This window comes from Podarcis tiliguerta (genome assembly GCF_965153285.1).
Source record: "Podarcis tiliguerta genome assembly, chromosome: 10".
NCBI lineage: Eukaryota > Metazoa > Chordata > Lepidosauria > Squamata > Lacertidae > Podarcis > Podarcis tiliguerta.
This window is the reverse complement of record NC_139543.1, coordinates 38,170,837-38,196,816: the sequence shown is the minus strand read 5'-3', so window position 1 is coordinate 38,196,816 and position 25,980 is coordinate 38,170,837. Positions and strand designations below refer to the sequence as shown.

The 25,980-nt window shown below is 41.2% G+C and overlaps 2 long non-coding RNA genes across 2 annotated transcripts; both read right to left on the bottom strand.

The window, feature by feature from the left end:
- Positions 1-2,859: 2,859 nt before the first annotated feature.
- LOC310658712 lies at positions 2,860-6,229 on the bottom strand. The gene is made up of 2 exons (XR_014502442.1): positions 5,399-6,229; positions 2,860-5,247 (listed from the first exon to the last, which is right to left on the bottom strand). It is a non-coding gene; the product is annotated as an uncharacterized lncRNA (long non-coding RNA).
- Positions 6,230-9,212: 2,983 nt separating this feature from the next.
- LOC310658724 lies at positions 9,213-14,738 on the bottom strand. The gene is made up of 2 exons (XR_014502456.1): positions 14,068-14,738; positions 9,213-10,111 (listed from the first exon to the last, which is right to left on the bottom strand). It is a non-coding gene; the product is annotated as an uncharacterized lncRNA (long non-coding RNA).
- Positions 14,739-25,980: the final 11,242 nt, after the last annotated feature.

Below are 25,980 nucleotides of genomic sequence, written 5' to 3'. Positions count from 1 at the left end.
GGTTGCCCCAGCCACTCTTGACGGCTCCCAACAAAGTATTAAGAGCACAATAAAATGCCATCCATTAAAAACTCCCCTAAACAGGGCTGCCTGCAGATGTTAATGAAAAGTCTTCTGGGTCAGACCAATGGCCCATCTAGTCCAGCATCTTGATCTCACGGTGGCTGACCTGATGCCTATGGAAAACGTGCATGCAGAATTAGAGCATTGCTGCACTCTCCCATACTGTTATTTCGAATAATTGGTATTCAGAAGCATTTCTGCCTCTGACTGTGGCGGCAGAACATAACCATCATGGGACGTATCCATTGATAACTCTCTCCACCATGAATGAAGGAGCAGGTTTAGTCCCATCAGCTGAGCCCTAGATTAAACCCTAGTTACTTTATTGCATACAAATCCATAGACTATTGATAGGTGTGGTTACCTGCATAAACACAAAAACTTGGATCCTGAGCTCCATGGCAACATTCTGCTTATGATGGGGCTTTTCAACACACACACCCCGTCTCACTGCAGCCCCTCCTTTCCCCCTGGAAGCTAATCCTGAGGATTGGGAAACACATTAGAAAGCCATGGGGTAGTGTACAAGGGGCTGAGGAGCAATGGGGGAGTAAGGGAAAAGAACCTGATCATATTGTGGCAATTTTGGATCCCATTAAGTTATTTTTCAAATCAAATCAAAGACCTTATTGGCATCACAATCTAAAACATTTCAGGTCACTAGGATAATTAAAAGGACAAGGGTGAATCTGTTGAGGGTCATAAGGTCACACTGTGATCGTGTGCACTTAGATATTCTGCTTCGCCCTGTCTGTTCCCTGAAAGGATGGTTCATTGGGAACCCTTTCGGGTAAAATTGTAGCTAAAAAGGAAGCTACTAAAGCAGGGATATCTTTGTCCTGATCTGTCATGAGAAACCTCATTTGACGACTTCTCAGAGTTACAGGCCAGAGGTCCAACATTTTGCTCAGCATCAGTTGGCAAGGTCTACTGTGTAGAGAGCAATCTAAGAGAATGTGGTCCATTGAATCAGGTACTTCTTGGTTGCAGGCACACAAATGGGCTTGATATGGGGCATGTGAGAATCTACCTTTGGTCACTACAGAGGGGAAGGCATTTAATCTCGCGAGCATAAAGGCTCTTCAATGGAAAGGGAGTAGTAGATCCTTTAGATATTTGGCACAGGTTCTGTAGGGTGTTGTAATACCTAAGGCCTCCAGAGAATAGGATCTAGGAGTATGAGGTAACAAGCGCTGTCTTTCATGGTCGTAGAGTCGCTGTTTGATTATTTAGAATATGTAACTTTCGTCATATGCTTCAAGGCTCTCAAGAGCAATGCCCAAACTACGGATTTTATCTTGAATTGCTCTATACCATCCAGGTCTTCATGCATTGAGCTTAAGAAGGAGTTAGATGTTGTTCTAAAGTGGACTTTCAGCCATGCCTTGGTTGTAGTGAGCCATGCATTGGTTTCCATCAGATGTTGACTGGTTTTAACACATAGGGTTAAGTAACTTATGCATTTAGGGTCACCATGGATCTTAAGAAGAAAAGTCACTTGAATTTGTTCAACTTCTCTATTAAATGCTTGTACCCAAATTGGAATGCCATACAATAACTGAGAAAGGGAATTATGTGATATTCTGCTTCAGACCGAACTACACATTACACAGAGACATTTGAAACTGAATCCAAACCAGCTTTCCTAAAAACAACAACAAACCACAACAACAACTGGAAGGGAGGAACAGGAGGGGCCCAGCGGCCCTTATACTGCCTGCTAGGTCTCTGCTACAAACCGCCCTGAAGCCTTTCTCCATGCATAGATCAAAGCACATTTGTAGTCAAAACGATGAAAAACCAGCTGGAGCAGACCTACTTGTAGCTGAGTAGCACTGGGAAAGGAAAGGGTTAAGAGAACCCTCTCCCTGCTACTTGTCTGCTCCAACTCACCCCCCCCCCCCATGGCTGTCCTGGAAATAAAAAGGACAGCAGGGTTTGGTTATATGTATTTGATTGCAGTGTGTAGTTAATCCTTTGGGTATTAAAAAGTTAGCTTCTTCTGCCTTCAACCTTTTGATAAACTGGAAGAAGGGCATATTCTGTAGGGTGTGCTCTATCAGCTCAAAATTAAAATTTAACTATAACCAAATACATACATTTATAAGAAACAGAGTTTCTAGCTATAAAATCCATATGAGCATTAAGATATTTAGCAGTTTGTGGGCCCAGACATTCTGCGCAAAACAGAATGTTAAGTGTTACTGCATCAGTAGTTTGGGTAGATAGAAACATGTTGACTGTTACCCAAGCATCATTTGTAGGAACTGTCCTGAAATCTGATATATATATGGCAGACATAGAAAATTAAATATGGGGTCATGGGCAGTTTATTCACATCATCCCTGTGTAATTTGGACAAGAAAATCATGAGATGGGTTTGTTTTTCAGCCTTCTTTTCTGAAAAGGAGAACGGATTCATTACTTAATCTTTGGTAACAGCTTACATTGAAGTCATTAAAGATGTCATGTGGCATAGGTCAGTCTTTATTGATTACTGTTACACTGGATTGGGGTATCTGAAAATAGTATTTGCCTTAAGCTATGTCTGGCTAAAAGATGCACGCCAACATGGCTACCATGACAGTTGTGTGGAGTCAGTTGCCCTGGAGCCTAAAGAAGACAAGAGTCTTTGATTCTACAGAGCTGCTCTCAAAAGAACACCTATCACAGCCCCACCCTGTTAAAAGCTGGCGGAATGTCCAGTTACAGCCCCACCCATTGCTTTATGATTGGTTCCCTGTTGCCTAGGGTGATGACGATGCTTTATTCAATCTATACAAGGCTCCCAAGAGGAAAGGAAGTTACCACCCCTAGTGGCATGACACCTATGGCCCACTGAATCTGGGTCAAAGCAGCATCTCACACCGGGGTCTCATTGTATTACGAGCAGTGGCACCAAAGCCACAAAGAAAGAGGGAGCAACAGAAAACGACCAGGGAAAAAAAGTACTGAAAAATCAGGAGTGTGTGCCCAGCTGGTTAAGGGCAGAAGGCACAAACCACACAATACAGAACCAACAGCACAAGCAGTGGCTGCTGTGGAAGGAGAAACTCCTAGGGAGGAAAAATCGAAAGTTGGAAAGGTAGTTTTTTGGAAGAGGCTTCCCAATTATCTCCTGAAATGTGGAGACAGGGACGGCGGTGTTATCAGCAGCTGTCTCTGCAACTAGGATATACCAAACAATGGCCCAACATGGGAAGAAGGGACCAAAGTGGTGAAAGAAGTGATCCAGGAGTGTCTCATGGTAGCCATCATGATACCAAAGTGAAGAAGCCCAAAGCTTGTCACTTTTCCAAACGGAAGAACGGTACGCTCTCTGGGAATGGTAGACCATGGAAGAAAAGGGGAGGCTATTGGAAGAAGAAAAGATCACCTAAGAAGGAGAAAGCAAAGCATTGGTGTGCAAGTCACCAGTGGAAATCCAGATGTTGTAGGATTGGGAGAAGTCACCGCCGTAATCGGAAGCGGAAGAGTCAGCGTTTGTTAGCATTTATGCACGCAGCTGTAAAGGGGAGACTGCGCCCCATGAATCTGTGTGGATGGAGGGCACCAGGAATGCGTGCCCCTAGGAACACAACTCAGTTTATCATGCATCAGGTGTACCAAGACATGCGCCAGGAGGAGAAAAGGGCAGCGGCAGAAAAAGCAGCTGCTGCAGACAAAAGAGAAGAAGAGAAATCAGAACAACAGCAATCCACAGGAGAGAATGATTGTGACATGGTATTTCCAAATGCCAGTTGCATGGCTACCATTTCGGCTATGAGCCCACAGATAAATATTTTCATGGGAGATGAGGAAGTTGGAGAAGATGAGAGTAGTCAGAAAAACCAAATATATGAAGATATAGGTCTGGAATCTCACCTGAGTATTTCCTGTGAGCCATAAAAATACAATGACTGGACTATGCGTTTGTATTCCTCGATAGTTCAGAATAGATCTTGATCTCCAGATTCTTAAATAAATGTATATTCTGCTCTCTCAGCTCTGTTCCGTCTTTATCTGGTGTGGTTCACGTGCTTGCAGAGATGTGCAAAAGGCAAAGATACTATTCTTAAAACTCTGTGTCCTCAAAGTCAAAATTGATTCAGGAAATCATTTAAGCTTAAATCCTGATGAATATAAACTGGCCCTAAAGAAAGTTAATTATTCAAAAGTCTCATTGAAAATGAAGTGGGAGTTAAGTGTGGCCAATTTAATTAAATTGGGGTATTGAGTTTGATTTTGAGAAAGCTTCACATGCTGTGGAAGTGTTCAGTAGGTCTTACTCCCAATGTATAAGATTGCCTCTTTTAAACCTCTCAGTGACAAGTTCCAAAATGTTAGTGCCACTACCAAGAAGGCCCTGGTCCATGTTGCCACTCACTGTATTTCACATTCAATGGGTAGGTCAAACATCTGAGGAAGGTCTTCATGTGAAGGATGGTTCACATGGGAGACAATCCAATGTCTCCCATACAAATCCAGCCCACATTCCAACTTGTAAATGTGGTATCCAGTACTGTACAGGTGTGTGCCTGTGTCTTAGTCCCTATACTACAGTAAGCCCATAGGGGGAACAGCACACACACAGGTTGGGTGGGTATCAGCAAGGATCCTAATGGGCCTTGGTCAGGAAGGTCAAGAAAGTAGCCAGGTGGACTTGTACAGTTTGGTTTAACCTTCATCCAGAAACCACAGGATCTAGGAGGCCAGAATGCATGGTACCAGCTGGTTTCTCCCTCTTACCTTGGAAGTCAAGGTTCTCAATATGATCTCTGTGCCCCCCCCCCCAAGTCCCTTACTGCATTGCACCCTTGCTTGGGACAGAGCCTCTGCATAGCCAGTGAGTAACCTTCACTCCTGGGCTGTTAGCCTTGGTGTCTTGCCAAAGGGGCGGCAAACATCCCATTGTTAGATCACTAGGTTCCATCTGGCCTGTAGTGGCAATTGTGTGATTTGACTTCTGTGGGTCCATATGAGAGATGACAGGATTGTTCTCTCCAAACAAAAGAAGCAAGATGTCTACTACTATTAATAATAAAATACGTCACATGTATTCCAACTTGAGCTTACTGTACAAACTCCATTAATCCAGACTGACTCCATAAATTCAGTGCGCTCGTTCTGTCTCATTCTGTCCCCTGTCAGACTGATCACTAAATCTTTGTTTCATGGTTGGGTTGGAGAGTTTAATTCTGGAACCTGTGAGGCCAATAAATTGTAAAAAAGAATAGATCAGTGTAGAAGAGTGATATCTTTTGTATTCAGTAATGCTTCCACAAATAGAAAATCGATTCCTATTTCCTGTTTTTCATTATAGAGAAAAGATTATGGCAATCCTCAGGGTACTTACTCTAAAGCAGTCTTATTGATTGCATTCAAAAGCTCTAGTTCAGGTGTCTACCATTTCAATGGAAAAGACATTCAGAGGAGTGCTTAGGATGACAGTCTGACTTGGCGTTGAGCTGAAACGATATGTTCTGTGCGGTGCATTTTTCAGAGGATTAAAATGTAAGATGTGCTGAATGTTCCCAGCACCATTACTTTCATAGGACCCCTGTAAAAGTGGGAAGGATAGTTTCAGGAGGGGAATTTAAATAATTGGGTGGAATGGGCAGGTCTTACCCTTAACAATAAGATGGGCAAAGGCTCTTCTTGTAAAATAAAAAATAGCCTTGCCACTGCTCCATATCAGATCCCCCCTATTTTTTCAAAGAGGGCAGAGGAGGATAACTTGACCGTTTTGAAAGGACTAGCAATACTCTTGATACAGCAATGATTAGAAAGGTGTTTGGTAAATTTTGAAATATTCCTCTAGTTTCCATGGCACTTTTGGCTGTAATCCCCTTTCTGAGCCATCTATGCCAGGAGCAATTGCGACAAATGGTGGTCACAAATTCTGTATGCTAATCATACATTGTGCGAAAAAGCAATGTCTTTTCTCTGTCCTGAGTTGACTGACAATCATTTTAATTGAATGACCCTGAGCTCTTATGAAAGAGGGAGAGAGAGAAAACCTCTCAACACAATTTCTCTTTTAAATAAGCTTCAATCATGGCTCCTCCTTAGCCCAGAGGCTTTAGCTTTAGTTGCCCATTTCCAGCCTTTTTTAAAGGCTTATAATATCCTTATTGAGATTTTCAGTGAAATATCAATCAAAATTCCAAACTCCTCTTCCTTATTAGCCACCACCAGATCAGGCCCATCATCGTATATGGGGCTGGGGGTTTGTGTCATAATGCTTACATTGGGTATAATTTGCCAATTTTTTTGCTCCTGAAACTGCTGGGCAGCTTTGGACCCTTAAACTATTGGTGAATATTTGGGGAGGTTGGAAGGGTTATAGGATGGAGGTGTGTGCTCAGGGCCAGCCCTACCATTAGGCAAAATGAGATGATGGCCTCAGGCAGCAGTTACTGGGGGGGACAAGTCCCCTAGCTGTTCCTAAGCCTCCTTCCACTCCTAGTCATTCTGCCAGAGAGCAAAGCTTCAGATGCTTTTAGGGTAGTTTAAAGGTAAAGGGACCCCTGACCATTAGGTCCAGTTGTGGCCGACTCTGGGGTTGTGGCGTTCATCTCGCTTTATTGGCTGAAGGAGCCAGTGTACAGCTTCCGGGTCATGCGGTCAGCATGACTAAGCTGCTTCTGCCGAACCAGAGCAGTGCACAGAAACGCTGTTTGCCTTCCTGCCGGAGCGGTATCTATTTATCTACTTGCACTTTGACGTGCTTTCGAACTGCTAGGTTGGGTAGGAGCAGGGACCGAGCAACAGGCGCTCACCCCATCGTGGGGATTCGAACCGCCAACCTTCTGATTGCAAGTCCGAGGCTCTGAGGTTTAACCCACAGCGCCACCCGCGTCCCTTTAGGGTAGTTTAGGCCAACCTAAACTAGCTTGTTGTCTCAGGTTCAGTGGGACTGGCTGAGTGGCAAGCAGGGAGGGCAACAGCCAGAGCCACACCCTGGATGTGTTATAAGTAAGAAGGCAGGCAGGTGGGGGCTGGCTGAGGACAAACTGTGGTCGGTGGGGCAGTATCTCATTTGTCCTCATAGACCAGCCTCCACTGAGCAGAGGGCAGTGTCATGTCACCAGCGCTGAAGAAAGATTCAACTAGAAGTCTAGTTGAGTTTTGTATGTGGGAGGGAGTGCCATTTTATTCTTCACCTGAGAAAGCAAACCATCTTAGGTCAACCCTGAGGGTTCTTATTATTCCCAGAAAACAGTGGCATTTTTCTTCTCTCTCTGTTTTTATTCGCTTAAAATTTTTGTTGTTGTTGTTCTGTGTGGAGTGCAGTGGTGCTCCTGCTGGCTGCATTAATCTCCACCACTCGCTTGCAGGAGGTCACAAAACTACATTTAAAAAAGTGAAAGACCCGAGAAAATGCCATTGTTTGCAGCCAGCAGTAAGTGTCCCTCAAACTGTTCTAAAACAATCTCTCCTTCTGAAAGATAAATGAAATGTCTCCTTTTTGTTGCCCATGAGTGGTGTAGCAAATTCAGAGAGGGTTTTTCACCTCCCCTTTCAGACCTCTAATAAGGAAACTGGTTTTAATGATAGATTGTGTCATTCTCTTAGGAGGACAGCAATTTCACTTCACGTCTTTCAAGAACTTTTATATCATATGGACCCAAGGATTTGTTGACTGTTAATTTGTCAATCAACATAGAACTTCATTTCGTCTTCTGTATGTGACTTACTTCATCTGACGCCCTCCCTGAATCAAGTGGTTATGTGTATCTGTACAGTACTTATCACATTCCCATTTTCTTTTGAAAATAGATAGATTAGGTTAAGAGAGACAGGAACAAATCCAAGGTCACTCAAGGAGCTTCATGGCTGAACAAAGATCTCCCTAGTCCTAATCTGACACTAACTACTTCACCACACCTCAGTGTGAAACTCCATGAAAGCTTGCAGGAAGCTGGCAAATACTGAATTGTGCTGACCCATGACTAATTACATAATAGAAATACTTATAACTTTGTTCCAAATGAATGGTCTTCTCTCCAGATTCTCTCCTGATTTTTTTTTATTTACCTGGCACTCTGTGTGTGCACATGTGTATAATGAATGATAAAATGCAAAAATAATAATGTTTGTCCTTAAATTTAATTCATGAATCTTGGATGAGTGTAGTAATGATCTCTTCCACTTGGAGGCAATCTTTTCAAAGAAGAAATTAAACATTTTCAATCAGATCTTGTTATGATTGACTGGACAGATTAAATAAATAGTTCCAACCTAAGGGAGAAAGGATAAAGTATTCTCTGTGTATTTCAGCAAAAAAAAAGTCCTGTCATTTGTCTATGGTGGGTTTTTTTAAAAAAACATTTTTTCTTAAAGTGTGTTCTGAAAACTTAAACTGAATTTAAAGAAGCTTCAGACTCCTTTTAAATATCTCCATGCTTATAAGATGTTCATCATAGACTCATCCACCTAAGTAAAGTAAGACAAAGGACCAATTCTGAAGTGAATCAAACCCAGAAATGTTAAAGCTAGTTGAACAGCAGAATGAATAAACCAATATACTGTATGTTGACTGTTGTGTAAAAACAGGTTCATACTGAGTACAATTTTTTCAGGAATGAATTTGGAATGAAACGGAATGGTGATTTTCTGGGAGGAATATTTGAAGTGGTTAAGGAAGGGAGAGGAGGTTGTGCATTATGTTTACATTAGGTATGCAATGTGGCAAGTGCCACTTCGGGCAGCTTCCTGTTCTCCCTGTTCCTTGCCCAGTGTGTGTGTGTGTGTGTGTGAGAGAGAGAGAGAGATGTAGTTAGCCAGCTAATAAGAGCAAATGTTCTGCTAGCAGAGGCCTGAGCAGAGGATCTCATTTTCCACACCCAGAAAGATGCTCTACAGAGAACCAGAGGCAGCTAGCAATTCTATATTAAAACAAAGCACCATTTTTAGCTGCTGTGGATTGGTCTGAGGGAAATATTGTACTTTTTTTTTTAAAAAAAAACCATCAATAACAATAGTATTTTCCTAACTTCAATGCCTTAAATCGGATCTCTGCCAGTAGTAATTAATAACAGTCAGATAATGACTTGCAGGGACTTAAGTAAGGCAAGATGAAATATTAACATGAGTGCAAAAAATAGAATTCATGTGTTGAACAAATTATAGAGAAGAATAAAGAAAGTAAAAGTTGGAATACAATATTCAGTCTCGGAAGAGTTTTTATTGTTTAAAAAAGAGATGCATGTAATGAACAAAATACACAGATCATTATTCTTCCTCCCCATAAATTTCCACTTGCAGATGCCTATTTCTAATTTCTCTAACAGCTGACACCCAGTGAATCAATGAAGTTGAACTATTGCCTTTGCTATTCTTCACTTTCACAATTCCCACATTGCCTCTTAGTCACAGTGAGAGGCTGAATACATTACACACTTAATGACTCTTATTGCAGATTTTTTGTTCTGGCAGAAGAGCACTTCTCCTACACTTTTTAAAAAAGCAACAGTGAATTGGGCTGGGTGGGGAGGAGGTTATATTGAAATACACTGATGATTCATCACGAATCTCTCATCTATTGCATAATTGGCCTGAAATCAGTAAGATGTCAAGTGCGAGACATTTCAAAAAGCACCTTGAAAGACCAATGAAATGCTAGAACATTCATTTTGGTTCTTGGTTGAATAGGAGATGTGGGCATGGGTAAAAACTAGTCTATGCAGCGTCACCCACCTGTATTTGGTCACTGTAGTTGCTAGTCATAATACATTATAATGATAATTTAGTACTTATACCCCACCCATCTGACTGGGTCACCCCAGCCACTCTGGGTAGCCTGAAACATAAATCTGTTTCTCTTTAAACAGCCACCAGACTGTTGCTTTTAAAAATTCATACACATTAACTGTGCTTGGATGATCATCTCACAACTTAATCTGCCATCATATGAACAACTCCTGTGATGACATTCCCTCCTCCCTTCTCGGCCTGATCTTCAGGAAAACCATAGTTTCCCATTTTGTCCAAACTTGGAAATGATAGTCATCAGGTTTGGAACAATCCAGGGCCTTAAACCAACTTCAGCTAACAGGTTGGCTTCCTGGTTTGGAAGAAACAGGAAACTATGGTTAATAGAATACTTCCTGGATTACTGTAGCAAACTGGGGAGGGAGGAGGGAAGGATAGATGCAAGTGTAACCCACTGCTGTCTCACTTTATCAAGGCTGAAACTTATTAATCATGATGAGTTTCGTAGAAGGATACATAGTGATCAAGGTGCTGCTTTTCAAACTGAACTTCGGGAGGGTGGTGCTCTATTTTGTTAATTTATGGCACTTGTGTAAATTAGATCATTTGTGTAAAATCCTTATGCACTGCTGTTCGACATTTGAGAGTTCTATGTTATTTGCCTCTATAGAAATCATTTGCTGTGAGTCCCTTCAGAGACCCTTAATCAAGACTTTTGGTGAGTAAAAATAATCATAAAAAAATAGTTACACAAGCATGGACCAGGGGCAAAGCCTCGTGCATGTTTTGATTTAATAAGCCAATATATGATCCTCCAAAACAAACCACAGACACATTCATATGGGAAATGGATGGATGAAACTCTCTTCTCCCATTTTTACTGCTGCAAAATTGTTACATAGCCAAGCATCATGTTTCACAAAGGTTATTGTTCAAAGCAAAAGAGGGGGAAATAGTTGCAAACAAGAGTTTAACAAGAGTTTTAACAAGAGTTTTGAGAAAATGGTATGAATCTAGAGAGTGCATACTTTAAGATGTAGTATTTTATACTATCTGACTATGGGGTCTGTTACTATTGTAATGTATTTGAGAAAATATGTGGGCCTTCATATATGATTTAAATGCAAAATTGTCTTTCTTGCATTTGGTCTCGAAAGATGATGATGTTCTAACTCTGTTTTGCTATAAAAGAGACAGTACTGATGTGAGCTTAATTTGTAATGTAAAATACTTTCCAAGCTTGTTTTGAGGCCACGTGGATGACTGTTTACAAGACTCAACATCATGGTTTTTTTTGTCTTGGAAGACAACACTTTATATTTGATCATTGTTTTAAAATAATTCAATCAAGTAAGGTTTAAAAACAATGGGTTAGTAAAATGAGGTTCCATAATCAAAACACATTTGAGGGTTCAAGATTTTGCAGGTACACTTTTCTGAAAAGGGTGGTTTCTTATTGGTTAAAGAGAGAAGATTATTTAAATGAGAAGTAATGGAAAGAAGAGGCTCAGAAGTGCAATTTAACATTTGATGAAAATAATATGTAGTGAATGCTATTATTTCATATCTCAGTAGTTCAGCAGAGTAGATTTTCCTCCATTTCCAAAGACATTTTTTTAAAAAATAAAGATTCAGATGGCTGTTTTAATCTGGTATGGAGATATGTCTTAGCAAATATCAGAAATGTTTGAATAAGCTGTACAAATATGAGAATGTGTAAGGAGATATCAACCAAGGGTAATGCAGGATAAAGTGCTAAATTTTTGAAATATGGACATGTAGTTAGGAAGGCTCAACAGAAGTGTTAACCTCCTTTGTTGACTTGCTTGCTAAAATGTGAATTCATATTCCATCAGGTAGATGCTGCTAACAAACATATTCATCAGCATAAGAAAATTGACTTCCTAATGCAAAATTGACTTTAAGTCATCGGTAGATGGCTTTTTCTTTCAGTAGACTTTGCAAAGAACATAGGAAGTTGCCATCTTCTCTGGGGGTTCCCTCAATCTTCTGGGGGAGGAGAAGGAAAGGACATTCTATTGCAGAAGGTGTTCTCTGTGCTCAATGACTTTCCTGCATTCAACCCAAAGCAAGCAGGTAGGATAGGCAAAGGATAGGCTATTGGTGCAATGTGGCAGACAGATCAAGCCTGATTTAGTCTGGATTGCCTCAGAGTAAGTCAAACTATTTCCTAATTTCATGACAGGCTTAAAGATAACACTACTTACTTTGAATCAGTCGGAGGAGATTAAGATGGAAAGCTAGGTTCACCTGCTCTTTACTCTTAACTCCTTTCTGCCAAGACAACCTGATCTGAACTGCACGAGCAATGCAGATGTCAGCTACGCCCTTCAGCTGCATGTCATTTCCTTCTTCTCCCCAAACGCATGCTGCATTTTACTTTTGCAGTACAGAACATGCCAATGACACTGGGAACAGAAGAACACTAGTAAACTAGTGCTTTTCACATGCCAAAGGGATTCTTGTCAGTGAAAAAAAAAGATTTTTTCTCTGCATGAGTTCCCTGTCTTCTGTTTCCAAGCTACTTTCAAAAGAGTGCAGAGTTTCAAAGTTGAACCTCCAAGATCCACACATTGGATCTACAGATAAATCAAGGATCCATCTGAGATAGCCAGCTTAGAAGGTCAAGTCATGGACACTGGCAGTCCATGACAGGAAAACTTTGTTCCTGCCAACATGTTGTTATTGCATGGTTGTATAGGTAGCTAATCGCCCTATGATTACCTTCATGGTTCTAAAATGACTTTTCTCCTTTTTGGAAAGTACAACGTTAACACTAAATACAGAATTTGAGTCATTATAGGTAACAATTTTTTCCATGTGAAAGTAAATATTAGCTGAATATTTTTTTTAAAAAAACTATGTAAAAGATGCAAGAGTTTAGTTACCCCAGTTATTCAATTGCTTTAAAATTCTCTTTCAAAAAAAAAAGGAAAGAAAACCATTTCCCTTAATCTTACATAAAAATGCTAATGATATCCTTATATAATTTACTCCCTATTGATAGATTAAGTTTGTATTGGATCTTAAAAGAGCACACAAGCATTAAGAGTGATTATTTTCTAATAATCCACTCTAATTACAAATACTTAGCCAAGTCTGGTACTACTGAGATGGAAAGTTTTATTAAACCAGGTCTCAGCAGAGGCAATTGCTGATTACTTCAACAGAAGTATATTATGCCTTAAAACTTTTGGATCCTGCCTGGTTGGGACACTTATACTCTGATTTCCATAAATCCTATTTAACACAGATTGTTGCTGGCATCCATCTGTCTCTGAGCCAATGGAGTGCACCTCCAGGGGTGAAGTCAAACTGCTGTGTTAGCAGCGCCAAAGTGATCTCCTCAGGTTGCAAGTCTGGACAGTGTGCATGGAGGTCCTGGGCTATCCAGACAACAAGATTCTGCTCTTAATGTGCAGCACTTCCCTTTTGACTATATGTAGCCTGAACCACTAAAGGCCAAATGCAGGATTTCTGCATTCATAACAGCCTGTCCCTGTTTTTTGCACCACCCTCCATGCTCCTCAGGCTTCTCTTAAGAAATAGGGTCTGATCCCGAGCAATACAGTGGTAGGGATTGCAGTTGGCTTCCTGGGTCATTTCTGCTGTTTGGGTCCCAACCATCATACTTTTTAGACCATTACTTTTGCCAGCAACTGTCCTGAACCACAGGTTACCTGGTATGTCCCACGAGTGTACACAATCCCACAGCAGATATCAGTGCATAATCTGGCAGGCCAACAGGTCCAAAGTCCAGTCAGGCCAAATTCCCGCCTCGGCAGCCAATCCAAGAATCAGGGCACTAGGATGTTAGTCCCACACAAGCACAGTCCCAAGGAGCTCCCGATAACATCCAAGCTGTGGTCCAACCAATGTGGGAAGTTGAGCAGACACAGCACCTCAGCTCTCTTTCCCTTGTATACCTTGCATGCTGACTGCAGCATCTGGGTTTGATGAGGCATGTGACCCTCACCTGTCCCAAGCCTACTCCAGCTGAGGAATCACACACTCCTTCCCAGAGCTAATAAGCCCTACCTGGCCAGCTAGTGAGCTGGGCTGTGGGCCTTTGCCTGTCTCAGCCTCCTAGATCATACCACACACTGCTCCTTATGGGGATTTGGGCCCCTATGGCTCTGGTGATGGGTCTTGCTGCTCTGGTTCCTGTGCACTGAACCCCATCCCCCTCACCATCCTCTGTTGCCCCATGAGTACTTTATACACCAACCTTTCCTTCTCCAACCCTAGCTTGCCCCAATGTGTCCCAATCAGGGCTACATCCCTCACTGGGATCCTCTTCCTCCTTCCTGCTTCATGACAGCCAGTTTATGACAGCAACTATTCCTTACAATGCATTTTGTCACATGAGAAAAGGGACCCTTGTTGGTGGACTCCAATGTTCAGGAATTATAGGAGTTGGGAGTCCAGCAACATCTGGAACACCACAGCACAGACAACAGAAGTTAGGCTATCCCTGTCCAGATAGGGACACAGGTGGGCCACCAGCCAAAGCTGACGGAAGGTACTCATTGCCATTTAGGCCACTTGAGCCTCAAATGACAGCAAAGGATCCAGGAGCACCCCAAAGCTACGTACCTGCTCCTTCAGAGGGAGTGTAGCCCCATCAAAAGCAGGCAACCTCCCACCCATCTGGTCTAGGGAACCACCCACTAACAGTGCCTCCATCTTATTTGGATTGAGCTTCAGTTTGTTGGCTCTCAGCCAGTCCATTACTGAGGCAAGACATTGGTCCAGCACTTTCACTGCCATGCCTGCAGGTGTAAAGGAGAAGTAGAGCTTTGTGTCATCAGCATGGGGGCTGGATGTGCAAAATTCGTACCTCAAAATTGGAGGGAGTTAGCTACACTTACTTTTTTGTGGGTCTCTGTGTATGTTATATTATTATGATCGCAACTGTGATTTTAAGGTATTTGTATCCTACCTTTCTCCCAAACACATTGTATACAATCACATTGTGAATGAAGCTGGTTTCTACTGAATCAGACCACTGGTCCATCTGTCTCAGTATTGTTTACACTGACTGGCAGCAGCCTTTTGTCACACAGAGGTGTTTGTTGGCTCAGTGCTTCTGAAGTTGATAATAGTGTCTACATTCACCTCACAGAGAAAGAAAACATTCCACTTGTCTATCTACATTATAAATAAAGTAATTAAAATAAGAAATGCCATCCATTTCCACATCTGCTTTATATAATGGGGTCACAGATGTCTTTCTATCATTTGGGTTATTAATCTTCAAGCATGGCAGGAGAAAATGCAACATTTTCAACATTTTATTATATACTTTGCTGAAGTCATTCATGAACTGGGGTATATACAGTCATCTAAAATTCTAGGGTTTTTCCCTATTAAAACGCATCACGTTAAATTGGGAAGCATGTTGTACAATTTGTCATTATTTTTTAAAATATAAATTTCATGTGTGTATTTTCTTATCTGGTTTGGACAGGGATGAGAAATAAAACTGGAGAATAATTTTAACTGTAGAGTAGGTAAAATGTGGACAGCTTTTGATGGCAGCTTATCTTGGTCCTCAGATACTCTTAAGACATTTGTTATTACCAAATTCTCTCTGAAGAAAATGGAGGTTTCTGATGGGAGCAGAAAGAAGCATGAATTATGCTGACCCCCCCCAACCCCCTATTTTTACACACAAACACACAACAATTCCTATTAAAAGAAGGACAAATGCCACCACCACAGCACCAGCAGAACACAGCACACAAGCCCTCCACTATCCTGAGAAAAACCCTTAATCCTGATTTTATTTTATTGTATTCTTTGGTAGCTTTACGGAAGGAAAAACACACACCAATAAATAAATTTTAGAAAGGGGCAATATTAGATATGGACACATAATATATATATATATATTTTTAAAAAAATCAGTATTCCTTGTGCTGTCCTCTGGTCCGCTCCACTCCCCCTTTCTTCCTGCCCATAGCATCCGTGCTCTCTGCTTGCCTCAAATGTCTTAAGAGTATCTGAGGACCAAAAGCTGGCACATCATGTGGGGCTGTGCCTCAGTAGTGGCAGCCTTTCCTCCTCTTCGCCTGCTCTCCAGCAGCTACCATGAGCTGCCCAAGGGAGGAGGCTGGTGGCAGCGGCCATGGAAAGGCCATGGCTGAGAGGCTGAAACCCCTGGGATATTGCTACATCTCAGCAGAGAGTGGGAGTGGCACTCAACCTTTGTAATAACCTCTCTCTATATATCACACACACAGAGAGCGCCATTTCCCCCAACTGACAATTCCCAACTGCCACTCTCTCCCCTGGATTCTGTTCAGGAGGAGGGACTTCCCCCTTGATGGACAGTTCTTCCAGCCAAGCTGCAGAGACTGCGAAATCACTTAGTCCAGCCTTTCTCAACCTGTGAGTCCCCAGATGTTGTTGAACTACAACTCCCATCACCCCTAGCTAGCAAGGCCAGAGCACAGGGATGATGGGAGTTGTAGTCCAACAACATCTGGGGACCCACAGGTTGAGAACCACTGACTTAGTCACAAGGCTATCAGCAGCTGGGGGTGCAAGCAAACATGGTCAGTGGACTGCTTGGAGGAGAGCTTTCATGCAGGGCCAGGAGATGCTTGGCAAGTTGTAAAGCTAAAACTCTGGGACAAGAAGTATCACTTTTATATCTTGCTTCTCATTCTACATGAATGACTGAGGGCCACTAGGGATTGTAGCTCTGGGAGGGGAAAAGGGGGTCTCCTTACAACTCTCAGACCCTTAACAAACTACTGCTCCCAGGAGACTTTGGGGAAAGCCATGACTACTATTAGTACTATAAATATACTGTATGTTGCAAATGTTTTATACATTTTTCTCAGTGTATAAAAGCAACTTTTTCTTTTCACTGTGACCCATGTCAAGTGAACAGAATGGGATCTTAGTAATTACTGAACTTTCTTTTTTTAAAAAATAAATAAATAAATCAGCAGTTAAGGACACTTGAGTAATTTGCAAAACATGAATTAATTTGAATATCATTAATTTGACCTGAACTTGGAGTTTCAAAAGCAATTAATGCTCTTGGGATGCCAAATGCAAGGCTCGTGTAGGGCACTGAGATCCACTCTTGACAAAAAGATTCATGGCTAAGGTTGACAGCTTCTGACTCAAAGATGACCTCTGCCTTAAATAGTTGCATGGCAGTGGGAAAGAAAGGCTTCCATAATGACAGCGCAGCAGTGACAACAGAAGCTGTACCTGTCAAACTTCTTCTGGCCATGTAATTTTTAAAAATAGCCCCCAAACATCCTATAAAGGCACATGTCAGGACACCAATCTAGAAAAAACACTTGCCAATGGCCAATTCCAGTTCTCTAGATCAGATATAACCTGAATGCAGAGGTTATAACTGAATGAAGCATGACTTCATTGAGTATATGTTTCCATGTGTTTATTCCGCACTTAATATTTATAATGCCACAGTCTAGCTCTCAGGACAAATTTCATACTGATACAGATCCATATTCCCATTGTGCTGCTCAACTGGGGCCCACAGAACTGTTGTGAATGTAGGTACACATTCCCATTTGGGCTAATGGATTTCAACCAGTTTAGAGCCCAGGCCTTCCCCTCCTCTAACATCTCTTCCTTTTTCCTTTGATTAAATAATTCACACAAAGAAATGAATGTCTGTGATAGGATTGTGCAGAAAAGGTCTAATAACAGAAAAATGAGAATGGATTCCTGTATCCCAACACAAGGTATCTTGATGGCACTGAAAATATAATGTTTATAGGTAAGAGGCCCTTGTCTCTTAGTGTCCACTTTCAGTCAATCAAAGCCCATAGGGCAAGGTAGCACCCATGGTGGTGAACAGAAGGCACACAGAGAGAAACCAGAGGCAGCAGACAGTGATGACACAATGTCAAAGGCCTGGGCTAGATGTGGTAGAGATCCAATAGTCAAGGAAGGGTCCATACATGATAAGGCAGATATTCTCAAGCACGTATTTTGTTCTAAAGCTCCCATAGAAGAGCTGCACCTTCTATAGCAGTAAATGTGCTAAAGACCAATTTAAGCTACGTCCCTTTGATGAAGAATGGATCTTTTGGAAAGTTGTGTTCCTGCCTGGAGTCTAGAACATTTTCAGAATTTTGTTTTCTCTCAGAAGTGCTTCTACTATCTCAGCAGGTCCCACCCTACCATTAGGCCGAGTGAGGTGGCCACCTTATGCACCAACTGATGGAAGGCAAAGAACAGTAGGGGGGGGGAGTTGGAGGATACAGATTAGAAGTTGACAATGGTGCAATTTGGAGAGAGACTATCCATAGCACTGGAAACACTTATTTATTTGTGTATTTATCCTGCCTTTATTCCATCATGGAACCCAAGGTGGAAAAGGATTGTCTTTCATCCATGCACTGACCAGATCCAAAGCTGCTATCCAAACCCTTCGTGTGTGCTCAGACCAAATGGGGAACATCGTGTATGGGGGGGGTATGATGTGGTAACACACACATAAAGCCACTCTGAGGCGGTTTCCATAGGCTGAGTGATTTCACATTTGCCAAAGAAAGATAATTTAAAATAAAAGGCTAGACTGCCACAGATTTCATAGTCAACCTTCTTATTATGCACCAAATGCAAGACTGCAGCTTTTATTAGCATAGCATCTGAGGGTATCTGCCAATAGAATATGAACTGTCAAGAGATTAGAATGCTATTTTTATAATCAAGCTTCTTTCACATTCTGTTGAAGCGCCACTATGCTGGCATGAGCTCAGGGGATTGAGCCTTGGCCTAGCAACTGTTGCATGGCTAATTACATGGGACACAATGGGCCGTCACTAACGTGCTAATAAATAATTGGAGTCAAAATTAAATTCACCCATGTATGAATTGTTACAGTGAAGACAAGACCTCATTAGGCTATGAACCAAAATGGGTAACGCAGAGAAGTTAAAACAGATCTGTGATCATGCATTGCATTTAATTACATTTCTTTTTACTAACTATGCTGCATTATTATATTTGCTTTGGATTTGGCAAACAGATTAAAAATAAGTGGCAGATTTTGTGATATTAAACATATGGTAAATGTTTCCTGGCATTTAATAGCTGTCTACATTAATTTGCATCCAGTGAGTGAAAGTCAGCATGGGAAGAGGAACATCACAAGTTATTGCTCACCACTTCAATAACTATATTATGATGGAAAACCCAGATACTATAGCTTAGTTGGTAGAGCATGAGACTCTTGATATCAGCGGCCTGAGTCTGAGCCTCACATCGGGCAAAAGATTCTTGCATTGTAGAAGTTGGACTAGATGATCCTCGTGGTCCCTTCCAACTCTACAATTCTGTGACCAACACACAATGTTCATGTTCAGGAGTCATGCTAAACTATATTTTAGTGTGCCAAAAATGAGCCTAGGCAATCCCTGGTCCTTCCCCTTTTCCTGAATGTCTGCAAGGAAAGTTTTGTGTCTATTTTTGTTTAACCATTGTTTGTTGCCCAATCCAAACCCGCAAACTGTGGTTAATGTTAACTCTTGTTTATCTGAAGCAAGCCAACTTGAAACCATGCCTCTGAAGACAACTCCGGAACTGCAATTAGTGTAGAATCTAGCTGCCCGGATGTTAATTGGAGCACATGGATGAGAATGCATAACACCAATGTTATACAATCTGCAATCATTACCTATTTGCTTCCTGAATTAATTTTAAATGCTGGTTCTAAATGGCTTTGAACCAGAATACCTTTAAGGAGTGCCTCCTCCCATAGGAATCTGCTCAGTTCTCAGAGTCTAATTCAAGGGTTAACCAAGGCAGTGCCCGGGGGAACCACCATGCCTGCAAGGACCTCCTATGGCACTCAGTATATATCCCACTCCAAAATCCATTATGCACCAGAAACTGTTCACTCTTCCAGCTCAATTCCTGTTTGCACTGGCTTGACCTTTCCTGCACTGAGCATGGGCCCTCAGACATGCCACCATTTCATTTGTTACCAAGATAGGACACCCACTTTCCCTTCACTTCTGAACAGAGGACAGGTGCAAAGAGATTCTCTCTGTGAGTGCAGATGTAGTGGTTGATGTAGGTTCCTGTATTTCATTGATTGGGATGGCAAATGTGTCCCAACACCATTGATGGTGACTCCTAGTTTAATTCTCAGTCTCTGCTCCAAGTTCCCCTGTATGGTGGATAGGCATGAAAGACAGAGCCTTTTCAGTTGTGGTGCCAAGATGCTGGAACAGCTCTGTTAAAGATAGAAATGTACCTGGCTTCCTGGCTGCTCACCTTTCAGCAGATAACCAAGAAATGCATTGTTTCCAGCTGCCATTTTTAGCTGTGGTCCTTTAAAATGGATTTCAGTGGCTGATGTTGGAACCATTTTTAAAAACCTTTATAGTGTTTTCATATAATGCTAACTTGAAAATTCAGGATATATTAAAAATTGTGCATGTTTTCTGCCCTAAATATTTTTATAGGAAAGCAAGGAAAGAATTCTGAAGATCAAATATTTTATTTCATCTGTTTGAAAACATTTGAGCAGTAACTCTTTTCTTTATGCTTTATCTCTTTGTCGTTGTTACACAGAAAATAGCATACCATTTTACACGGTGAAGTGAATTTACTGATTTACCTGCAGCAGCACTAAATCATAGCTGAATCAATAGATCTACCTATCAAGAAAAATTACTAGGGCCCGCTTATTACTGCAAGCTTAGAAATATCACTCTAAGCCGTTCCTTTCCCACTGATATGCACCATTATTTTTGTATTTCCTTGCTTCAATATGAAATAATATCTCAGGTGATCAGCAGCTTCCTTCACTACAGTCTCATGGGTTTCACTATCAATAAGCCAAGCTATTTCTCCCTCACATTTGAAAAGAGTTCTGACACATCTTCACATCATTTGCTTTAGTCTGACATGCAATCCTGTAGACTGAAAAACATTTTCCTCCTATATGAAATAGACAGACAGAAGAAACCAGTGCTGGAATATATCAGCATTTCCTAACATTCTGACCCACCATTCTGCTGTATATTCAACCTTCAATATTCCACACTGCCCAGACTACAGAACACAATGTGTCAGAAACACATTTGGTTATCTTTGACTTCCCAAGTCAGTTGGTCGGATTAATATTTGAATATTAGTTATGGAAAGTTGTGCTCTGTTTTCAGAGTTTAGTCTGCATGTAATGCAAAATTGCTCCAAATTTGTGCACATCTTTCCTTAAACCACAAAGCATGTATCATAATAAAGTGATTAATAACAGTGACTTCTCCAGGTTCGAGTCAGAAGTCTAATTTTATTTATTTATTAATTTGTGGGAAAGTAGGAGTGGCACAGGCAAAGAGTACTTTTCCAGCTTGAAATCGCAATCTGAGCTGAAGAAGAACTATCAGGGCTGTAATGCACACCATGGCTTGAGGATAAGCTAGACATAGATTCCCCCCCACCCTTGGAAAAAGCATGAGTCATAAAACATTCACTGGATGTGACAAAGTAAAAGAACCACTGTAAGTCTTCCCAAAGAGCTCCACATTCCCTTATAAACAAGCCAAGTGTAACTATTCAATAATGGGATCTTTATAAAAGTCCATCACCAATTTCATTATGGGCCAAGAACAATCAGGTCAGCTCAACTATTTCTTTTGAAGTTATTTATAAATGATACACTGAGTTGTTGCTGGCAAAGTTAGTGGAAAATGTAAGATGATGTAAGATTCATGAGCTTCTAATATTTTGAGCACCAAGGAATATGATAAATCTTTAATGCTTGAGAGCACAGATTTGCAATAACATTGGATTTCTTGAACAATGAATCAAAATCCTGGGCACTGTCTACCATTCACCTTTTGTCTAAAATTCCTATTGAAAACAGTGGATTTTTCCTCTTTCAGTTATTGGGCCCTCTTAGTTTCTTCTCTGACAACTCTCAATCTAATCAACCTCACAGAGTTGTTGCGGGGATAAAGTAGGGGGCTGAACCCGGTGCACCAGGCTGAACTCCTTGTAAGAAGAGTAGAGCACAACAATGAATGGCTTCCAGAAAATGGCTGGCTCCATTCAAATATGAATGGAGAAATGAATGAATGGAGTCACCTGCATTGCTAATATCCATTTTTATAGTTCTTCTGGCACATATGGTGTTTAGATAAATGTTTATGGTGCTTGGATCAATGGTATATTCGTGCAGATCTGTCCCCTGATCCACAGTAGCTTACTGGTTCGATGGTTATCTTCCTACATCTCGCTACCCAATGATTGGTGACCATTCTGTGATTCTCCATCTCATCTGTTACAGCAGGTGTACAGAGATCGAATTAAAAATATTTGACAGGATGAAATAATTCAAGCTTGGCATAAATTTTATGAATTTTACCTAAAGTTGGCCTGGAATAAAATATACCATTTAGAAAACGCTTGGTATATGCAAATCAGGTTTTTCAGATTTGATATGAAAGCAAGGCAACTGATGTTGTCTCAGTAAGTTAAGTTCAATCGAGTATAATTAAGTACAATTGGATATACTTTGGCTTTTAATTATCCTTGGACTTCTTGAGGGGGTGGGATATTTCAATCTTGCCTTTTAAAAATATGATTGCATTTTATAGTTTTCTGTTTTGTTTTGTTTTTGGTTTATGCTGGTTTTGATGTATGTGTTTGTTTATTTTTCTCTGTAAGTTGCTGTGAGTTTTAGTAAGAAAAACACCAACTAACTAATAAGTTTAAGAAATAAATAAAAAGTGCAAATCAAGTACCACCACCACCTGGTATCTATGATGTAAAAATAAGACCCAGACAGTCAGATGCATAGAGTTCAAAAGATGAAAATCCAGTGCCAAGAAAGATTATTGCACAAGGAGTTGTTGCTGGCAAAGATGACCTTTTCTTAGTGTTTTCAGATGTGGGCTGACCAGATTGGATCTTTATGTTCTTTGTAGAGATAATTCATGCATCCCAAAGAGCAGCCATTGTTTTTGAAATATCAACAGCTCAAGTTGTGGTTTGTATTGTTGCACAAAAACACTAATCAACACCATATTATCAATTATTATCGCAGTGTATGAGTCATTCAAGCAAACCATTCGATTCCTTAGCACCATGTGGTGAATGCCAGCAATACTTGGAAATACTGTATTTGCAGCAGCAGTATTCAATTTAAATTGACCTCTTTAAGCACCCTTATGTAGGAAATAGCACTAAGATGACCCTCCCTTACGTGCAGCCATTTTTTATTAATTCTGTTCATTTGAGGACAGCTGGGGCCCTTCCATTGTGAGAAGAGACAGTGGAGGATTCTAGTTATTCCTTTGCCACTTGGAAGCAGTGGCAAAACTGTAATCACCAAGCTGGAAGTGGTTGCAATGTCCTCCTACACAATGCCCCAATGGAAATGGCAGCATGTCCTGGCCAGTGGGGGCATATACCTTTCTCCCCCCACAATGCCCCTGGTGCTACACGATGATGCAGCATTGCTCCCACTGGACCACAGGACATTGTTATGCTGCCAAACTGCTCCTTGTAGCCCTGTTGCTTTTGAAGCAGTGTCAAAGCATTGTTGTTGTCCAAAGGAAAGGAAATGGAACCCTTTGGCCATAACCGCTCATAATGGAAAGCCCCCCCATCTCTGAAAATGAATAGATTTTGCCATGCCCATGAAAAGATGGACATTCCTGTCATTTAAAGTCTACTCAGTATTGATCCAGAGTAGATTCCAGTGTATAGTTAGCAGAGTAAAAACTTAAACACGTTGCAGGATTCCCCCCCAAATTAGACCAGAGGCAATTGTATTTCATCCAGCAGAGCTTTACCTCTACTGAAGGCAAATGAGAATAATGGTCACAAATACATTCAGGACTGGCACTGTCCATAAGAAATCCAGTTGCAGCAGACTTAACTTAAACTTACAATAACTTATAATAAGACTAAAGCTTAACCCTACATACAGAATACCACACCAGAAGGGGGCGGGGAGATAGAAAGAGAGCGCGTGAAACCCAGGCTCCTTCTGGCCTCACTGTTATAATCAGCATGACCTTGACAGAAAGAGATAACAGAACCAGTTTAAACCAGCTGTATTCAGTTTCTCTGAAGGAATAGCCCAAACATCATGAACCTTCTGCTTGTTTCTTTCACACAGAGAAACTTCCAGAAGCTTCTTGAATTAAGCAGAATAGGAAAAATCTCTACACATCAGATTAATACTTTCTGTACAAAGAAATGTAAACTGACAATTCCTTCCTTGCCCTTTTTGGCCTGCCCCATGACGTTTTTGAAAAAGAAAAAGTGGGGGGGGGATGCTTTGGCCTGGCACAAGACCAATCTTCCCAGGTTTGCCAACATTTTTGCTACAGAGGTTTGCCAGAGACAGCCGCTGAGAGAGCATAAGCACAAGTGGAGAAAAAGAGTTTAAGGCAAACCTTTCCCTCTCACTACAAGACCTTTTCCCTTTCCAAGCCAGGTTGTGTACCTGTCGGAAGTAAATGAAATGGTCCTCATCTTGAGCACTGAAATAAGATACAAACATGAAGGTGGGCAGCATTTTCTTCATCTGCTCCTACGCCTGTGCTAGAAAGAAATACGCAAGGCTGGCACCACGTAACAATTATCATAAAACGTATGCATGCTGGCCTCTTATTCTGACAATGCAGTACAAGTTGACATTTCCAATTTTAAGGAAAGCTAAGAGAACCTTATCCTTCATTAACAAGGACAGAGCTTCCCACTCTTTCCTCCGTGCAAACCAGAAACCCCAAAGCCTCATATAAACAATATTTCATGACATTCAGAAACTTTGAAATGTACCTATTTAGCAGTGATCCATTTTTTAGGAAGCCTGTCCAGTTTAATGAGAGTGGTAGTGGTGCTTAGCCTACTAAATAAAAGCAATTGCCACTCAAAGCTTTCATAAGTTATTTGAAGTCTCCGAACTCACTTGTCAAAAGCAGGGAACAAGACCATCTGACGGGTGCTTAACATAGCTCATGCAACGTCTGGGGTGATGTCTTTAGATTTAAATGGGATTCTTTCTTTATACAAAGCATGGGCATCTATGATTTAGAAAGGAAAAAGGAAAGAAATGGGCCAATGAGGAAGAAGAAAAGGAAACCATTTTTTTCTGTTTCTCTCATTCTCCCTCTTCCATATCTGCCATATCCGCATACAGACAGAATTAGGCCTTCCTGAATGCTTCTTACTAAAAGCTATTACATAATAACTCATTTGAACTGGTAAGGCTCACAATGACAAGGCATCCTCTGCAAAGTTAATAAAATGAATGTCTCTGTGACTGAAGAAATGCAGCTGTGCTAATATTTAGGTATTTAAAATGTTTATATATCACCCTTCATCCTATTTAGGATGTTAGGATCAATTCCATCCCCATAGAAATAATAGTAAGGCAACATGTAAGATACTTCAAATAATTAAACTTTAAAACCTTGAAGTGCCTGGGTGAATATGGAATAACATTTTTGTCAGGCACCCAAAAAGACTTGTAGCACAGGCACCAGATGCGCCTCTTTGGAGCCCCTTAACCAGGGTACAACTGCCAAAAACCCCATTAATTTTGTTGGGAACTAGTGTAAATAGAATAAAGAATGTATCTGGAGAAAGGCCTTGACATAAAATCTCAATATCATTATTTGTTGACCTCATGAAACCATGAGCCATATGTGCAGAATCAATGCTGACAGTAAGTGAATGCAATGAGAAAACTCTAGTGTAATAACAAACTGTTATAAACTATGGGTGGTATCCAACAAAGTAGATCTCCTAGTGCAAAGATTTTCAGCTGCACAACAGAACTTTCCCTCCCTCTCCCCTCTCCCCATGTGCATTCTCCCCAATCTGGTCTGGATTGTCCTCAACCCTCTAAGTTAAATTTGAGGAGGGTACAAGAGGTGCACAGGAAGAGGAATGGAATGGGAAGTTCTGTTGTGCAATGTTAACTACCACGGAAGACAGAACAGAACCCTGGGGAATCCCACAGGCCAATGACAAAGGCATCAAACAGAAGTTCTCCAGCACCACTTTCTGGGTTCATTCCTCCAGGAAGGAACAGAGCCACTGTAAAGCAGTGTCTCCAAGTTCCATCCCAGCAAGGCTGCCCAGAAGGATATCATGGCTGATAGTATCAAAAGCAACTCAGAGGTGCAGCAGAACCTACAGGGACACACTTCTCCTATCCAGTTTCCAGCGTACATC